Source organism: Mustela putorius, unplaced genomic scaffold, assembly GCF_011764305.1.
Source record: "Mustela putorius furo isolate JIRA1106 unplaced genomic scaffold, ASM1176430v1.1 tig00003834_pilon_pilon_pilon, whole genome shotgun sequence".
NCBI lineage: Eukaryota > Metazoa > Chordata > Mammalia > Carnivora > Mustelidae > Mustela > Mustela putorius.
Window position 1 is genome coordinate 118,453,792 of NW_025421987.1, and position 7,335 is coordinate 118,461,126.

Sequence of the window (7,335 nt, forward strand, 5' to 3'; positions counted from 1 at the left end):
TTTGGCTGAGACAAAGACTCCAAAGACCCACCCATTTCAACCTCCTAGTGAAGAAGGTACCAGGTAAGAACAAGCAATTGGTATTTATGTGTAGATGTATATGTTTCATTTAGCTGTAGCTGTTTCATTTGTATTTGAACCACAATGCATATGACATATAAAATCCATTCATTAGGGGGAAAAAAGAAAAAAGAAAAAAAACAAAAACGTGGCACCTGGATGGTTCAGTCAGTTGAGCTTCTGACTCTAGATTTTTGACTCAGGGTCCTGAGAGCATCCCTGTGTCTGGGGCTCTGCGCTCATTGGGGAATCTGCTTCTTTCTCTCTTCCTTTCCCTCTGCACCCCCCTCCACCATGCGCTGGCAAGAGAGTTCTCTCTCTAAAAATAAACAAAATCTTAAAAAAAATTAGTCAAATTAACGATGCCAAATGTTGTCATAGCTGGAACTCTCAGGAAAAGACAAAGAGTTTTCTGCATACTCCAGTATGGTTCTAATTTTAAGATTCTAGATTACTTGTAAGTGCGGCTGAGTGGTACATAAAAATAGAAATCGGTGGGTACCTTTGTGGCTCAATCATTAAGCAGCTGCCTTCAGCTGGGGTCAGGATCCCAGGGTGCCAGGATCCAGTCCCACATAGGCTCCCTGCTTGGAGCCTGTTTCTCCCTCTCCCACTCCCCCTGCTTATGTTCCCTCTCTCACTGTCTCTCTCTCTCTGTCAAATAAATAAATAAAGCCTTAAAAAAAAATAGAAATCGGTGAAAGGAGTTGAATATTTGGATTAATTCACAGCCACAGGAGATATCACTTGGAGAATCACCTCTTTAAACAAAAGTCCAGTTATGCTGGGTGTCTCCAAATCTCCAGTAGAAATCCTAGTTTGGGAATATTCTGGAGAATTTATTACCAACTGCATACCTGAACAACTCCCCATTCTTCTCTGAACTGTCCACACGGCCGTAGTTTATCTAGGCTCACAACTGTAGACACCAGTCCAAAATGACCACAGTCCACTCACATATTTCAGAAGAGATCATCTGAACTGGGAACTGGAAGGGGGTAGGAGGACCAGAATCAAAGTGTCCAAGAAGAAATAATAATAGAGTTGTCATAATTGTGCCAGAAATATGATAAGCTAGAAGGAGTGGAGATGAATGACTTTATTGACGTTCTGGAAGGAAAAGATGGATTCCACATGTCCTAAATCCAAATACTGTTCTCAAAAGACCATGTTTAAGAGCTGAATGAAACAAAGAACAAAATAATACCCTTTAGGGAGAAATAGAGAAGCTGAAACCAATAACTGACTACTCGACATTTATGACTTTTCCCAGCTGATCAGTCATTGGCTCAAACTTTAAGTTAAGACGGTTGCTTCCACATTTGCTTTTTACCTGGCCTCACATCAGCATCCCTAGCTGATTTCTTCAGGTCAGTTCCTGTCCTTTGAGGCTATCCCTTAATGAAAAGGGCAGCAAAAGGACAAACTGTGCTTTACCCAGAGAAGTGACAATTTCATTGGATTTATGTAATATATGTATATATTTGAGGGGGAGAGAGCACATGAGCAGGGGGGGCGAGGAGCAGAGGGAGAGGCAGAAGCAGACTCCCAGCTGAGCAGGGATCCCGATGCGGGGTTCAATCCCAGGACCCCAAGACCATGACCTCAGCTGAAGGCAGACGCTTACCCAGTTGAGCTGCCCAGGTGCCCCTCATTTGCTTTTTAAAGAGGGGGTCACATCCTACTTTTCTTTGGTTCCTGCTGTGACCAGGACGAAAGCAAAGCGTGCACGACCTGATTTGGGTGATTCAGATGTCCCGTGACGCTAAATTCAGTGCTTGATGATTCCTTTCTTTTTGTTCTGAGCGCCACCAATTTCGATCTCAGGCATAAATGTCCCCTTCCCTGGTTCTGTTTTTGCTGCTGCTGGTTTTCCTCTGGTTGCATTTTCCAATTCCATCTATGTCCCTGCTGTGTTCTCAACAATACCTCAACTTGATGGGACTTGGCACTTATTTCTTTTAGTCACTGGTGTGTTATGAATCAAGCTTATGAAAACCGCTTCCTTGGAAATTGTGAACACAGTCTCATTCCACAGGCAGAATTTTGCAGCCTCTTGCTCTCCTCATCTGTAGTAAAGCAACCAAAGTTCCAAATGGGCTTTTATTAAAGAGTCTGGAATAGGTTCCCAGCAATGAGGGCTAAAATTTGGTATTCCTATTAGGCAGAAGAGATGAGAAAGTATTTCTTCTTTTATCTTGCCCCTGCTACAGAAACCCGAACTCACCAAAGGTACAAAAGAAGTAAAATCTAATTCATTTCGATTAACGTAAGCAGCTACCAGTTTTACCGTCTTGGCTAAAGAAACCCTCCCATTAAATAGTAAACAGGCCAAATAAGGAAATGATTCATCGTGCCAAGTTCATGGACCATAATTTTGTTGGCAAGTGTTATGTGACACGGAATAATAGAATTTCAACATTGGAAGAGATTTGAAAAGTCATATAGTCGAACCATCCACTGGATGCTCAAATGTCCTTTATGCACCAGTGGCTCCAAAACCTGGCTGCACATCAGAATAATTGAAGGCACTGGTTCAAAATGAAACTCATTTGGCCTCACCCCAGTGAGATTCCGATTCAATAGGCCTGGGTGGACCTGTTTATTCTGAATAACACCCAGGTGATCCTGACGCAGCTCCCCACAGAGCAGTGTTCCAGAACCACCGCACAGCCTCGCAGGGTTTGGAGTTCGTTTGCTGAGCGTCAGCCACAGCTCCGTCCTCTCCCACACCTGGCCCTCTCTGCCTTCCAGAGTAGCTGAACTGGGGCAGCTCTGACTGTTGAAAAATTCTTCCTTTGTCTCCATGGAAATCCTTCTCCTCACAGCTTCCTCCTACACTCTCCTCCTACCCCTCGGAGCTACACAGAGGCCGTCTGACCACCGCTGAGCCTTCAGATATCTGATAATGGTGCTCATGGTCCATCCTGAGGTCTCTGCTCCAAGCCAAACACCTCTCACTCCTGTAACAGTTGCTGTGTGCCTGGGTTCTGACCATCTCCCCAGGGGGTTTCCTTTCTTGGGGTTCCTACCGTTGGGCATTAGAAATCAGCAGATGGAAAGTCCAATATGGGCTCTTCCTCTTGCTAGCTAAGGGGTGTGGCCACTTCGTGGAATTTAGCCTTTGTGAACCTGTGCTCAGACACCTGTGAAGTGAGGCTACAGCTCCCTACTCAGGGCAGTTATGGGGTCCAGCCCAGAGCCTGCCTCCAGTTGGCCTCAGGGGTAGCCCCCCTTCTGCCTCCTCTTGTGTTCCTCTCTCTCCTGCCATGCAGTGTTGAAAGTAGCACCATTCACTAGGAATGGGAGCCACCTATGTAATTTTAAATTTTGTGGCCACCACATTGAAAGAGTAAACAAACGATTAACACTCATTTTAATATATCCTAGCTTATCCAATGGATCTAGAATATGTCAACATATAATCTGTAATGAGATGTTTGACAACTTTCTTCCACCCTAAATCTTCAAAATCTGGTGTGTATGCTAACTCTCACTGCACATCTTAATTCAGGTAAGCTTCATTTCAAGCACTCAGGGCAATATGCATAATGGACAGTATAGGTTTAAGGGTACCTCTGCTCCTACACTAAGCCTGCGACCCTCCCACTGGCAAGAGCCTCACTCCTGCTCTTACCCTTGAAAAGTCTTCCTGTCTCAAGATTACTCTCTGGTCCAAAGCCTGTCCCTCTCACATGTCTGTTTTTAAATCCTGAGCTATTAAATCAGCTCTTCAGGAGTCACTAGTTGAGCACCCATATAGGCTAAAAACTGGGGACACCCGTTTTTGCCCTCAGAGCATTTGAATCTAGTTAAGAAATAGATCCATAGAACTATAAAATCCAGGCAGAATTATTAAGTACACAAAAATGTAAATATATTGAGATATTTTGTCTTAACCATTGACAAAGTAATCCCTGCTAGAGAGTGTTTGCCGTACTCCCACGCAGACTCCTCCCTCGACTCACCGCCTTCCCAGATCTTTAGTGTTCCACAGCCACGGAGGTCACGTGCCAATCAACTTTACTTTGTCCAGGTAGGGGTTGGGATTCAAAGACTTGGCTAAGCCGATGTAGTGTCAACATACACTGCGAGGAAGGACGTCAGAGAAGAAGACATACTAAGAATATGCCCACATCCCCATCACCCTCCAAGACATTTGCAAAACAGAAATCTCACAGAAGGCTCTGGAATTTCAGGGGGGATTGAGTGATGATGCCAGGCCAGTGGTTCTCAAACTTCGCTGTGCATTCCAGTCACTAGGAAAGGTTATCGAGATCCCCAATGTCAACATGGCATCTCAGATTATTTCATCTAAATGCCTAAGGCCGGGACCCAGGTATCAGAATGTTCTAAGACTCCCCCAAGAGATTCTAGGGGAGCTAAAGTTGGGGACTAAGGATCTTGCTTCTCCAACTTTCACATCAAATGCAAGTCATCTGGGAATCTCCTTTTGAGAGCAGATTTCTGATGCAGCAGGGCTGGGGCAGGGCTGGGGCAGGGCTGAGACTCTAACCTGTGGTCTGGTGGGGTCTGTGTTCTGGTCTGGAAAGTACCAAGGTCTCAATTTCAAGGGGCTGGGAGGCCCTGCTTGTTGCTGGGTTATGTGAAGCTCTCTGAGGCTTTGGAGGCTGGAAAGTTGATGGCCAACTAGGAGGCAAGAGCAGGCGTGTCTCAGGGAAAAGAAACAATAAAGCAGGAACATGAAGGACAGGTGGGATTTTAAAAGGGGCCAAAGGAAGAAAGTGCATTTCTGCAGGAAAACACCCACGTCTTATCCCCACAGAGTCCAAATACATGGCACATGTTTGGGACAAGCAGCTCCCCGTGGAGACTGGAAGCTGGTGTGGAACTCTGGCTTCGGGCACCCTGGAAAGCCTGGCAGGTTTTTGACGTGAAGCACAGCTTTCTGAAAATATCTAGCAACTTCTCCCTTTGCAAACAAGGGACATCTGGGTATGACAACTGATTCAATGAGTAGAACCAGACCGTTTTTGAAACATACCGAAGTTTGACTTGAGCCACTGCTCCTGGAGTCTGGTGAAGGAGAAACTGACAAACCCAAAGGAGCAAATGGACTAACCCTTACTTTTCTTGGAAAGCAAAAATGTTAAGTTCTCCTCTCTTATCTCCCCTGTTTCCCTATCACTCTATACCAGATCCAAAATCCTCAACTAATGTGTCCCAGCAATTTGGCAGTCCCTGAGTTAAAGGCAAAGATCTTATAATTTTCCCCTACTTCCCCTGAATATCAATGTCCCTGCCTTACAGCCTTGGAGCATTTTAGGTTTAAAGCAAACCATCTTGTTCTGATGCTATCTGCCACCAGCCCTCCAAGCCGGCTGCCTGTTCTCATTCAAACAGATCCCGAGCACACAAACCACATCCCAGTCCTTCCTCATGCCCACCCCCACCACCCTGAAATTTTAAGGCAGGTGTTGGCTCTTTATAAACCGGCTCTGGCTAACTGGGACATACATAGCTTGCCTTCTTCCACTCTGTCCTACATGTTCATGCTTTATTCACATATAACATAAACTCTTCTTTTTTTTTCTTAAGATTTATTCACTTATTTTAGAGACTGTGAGTGGGGGAGGGGCAGAAGGAGAGGGAGAGAGAGAATCCCAAGCAGACTCCCCACTGAGGGCTCGATCTCATGACCCTGAGATCACGACCTGAGCTGAAACCAAGACTCAGACACTCAACCGACTAAGCCACCGAGTCTACAACATAAACTTTTAATCTTTGACTTCATGGTTTCTTTGACAGTCATCTGAACCCCATTCCCAAGTTTGGGGAATTCCTTGGCTTTCCTGGAGTATTCTTATTGTTTCTCCATTTTTTCCCCTCTTAACTCTTTTGAAATAATTCCAGATTCTCAGAACAGTGGTAAGAATAGTACCCAGATTCAACAGTGGTTAGTGTTTTTGCCACATTTGTGTTATCACTCTAGGCAGGAGCTTTTTTTTTCTTTTTTTTAGATTATTTGGGAATAAGTTGCAGACATCCTATCTCCTTTATCCTTATATATTTCCACATGTTCATCCAGAGAGAAAAACATTCTCTTATGGGGCACCTCAGTGGCTCAGTTTGTTAAGTGTCTGACTCTTGACTTTGGCTCAGATCATGATTTCAGGGTCATGAGATAGAGCCCTGTGTCAGGGTTCCATGCTGGGTGTGAAGCCAGCTTAAGATTCTCTCTCTCCTCCTGTTCCCCGTCCTCAAAAAGACCAAACAAAATCATTCTTTTACATAACTATGTTACAGTGGTCAAAAATTAGGAAATTTATTATGGATATAAATTATTACCAAATATATTAAAATTTTGTCAATTGTTCCAATATATCGTATATACTGGTTTTTTTTTTCAAGATTTTATTTATTTACTTATTTGTCAGAGAGAGAGAGAACACAAGCAGCAGGGGCAGCAGGCAGAGGGAGAGAGGGAGAAGCAGGCAGAAGGAATGGCAGAGAGACGGAGAGGGAAAGCTGAGCAAGGAGCCCAATGCAAAACTCAATCCTAGGACCCTGGGATCATGACCTGAGCAGAAGGCAGATGCTGAACCCACTGAGCCTCCCAGGCTCCCCCCAATATGTCATATATACTTAATAGCACTGTCCAGTGGAGTTTTCTGCCATGATGGTTAAGGCCATTGAGTACTTAAAATGTGCTCAGTGTGGCTGAGGAAGTCAATTTTTGATTATATTTAATTTAAATTAATTTTTATTTAAATAGCCGCATGTCCCAGTGGCTCATGGTTAACATGCAAGTTCCATCTTCCTAGGTTTTAAATGAATAATTTTGAAACCCAAGCACTGTCAGGAGAGCTCCCCTTCCTCAGAAGTCATAGACGGGGTCTGCCTACTGGGTATGACCGTCAGAGGTGTTCTATTTAGCCAGCACAGTGTTTTCTCAATACGGAGTTGAATGAGTTGCCTATAGTTAAAAGTTCTGCACATGACATTTGGAATGCCTGGCTTTTTATGTAGAATCGGAAGACCTGGCAACATGGCACCTCCTTCCCACAGGCCCTCTCCTCTGCGGGAGCCTTGTGGGCTTCCGGGTACTTCCCAGATCCACCACGACAGGGAGTTTGGAGTCACCTCCCCACAGCGTACCCACAGGCACCTTCACTAGGGCCTCATTGCTCGCTCCAGAAACCCACCTCAGGGGCAGAAGTGGGTGAAGGCTCTGTCAGCCTGAGAGAAAGTCGTGCTCAGTGGCACCTGTTTCTCCCAGAGGAGAGCTGCGTGGTGGGGAAAACAACGGATTCC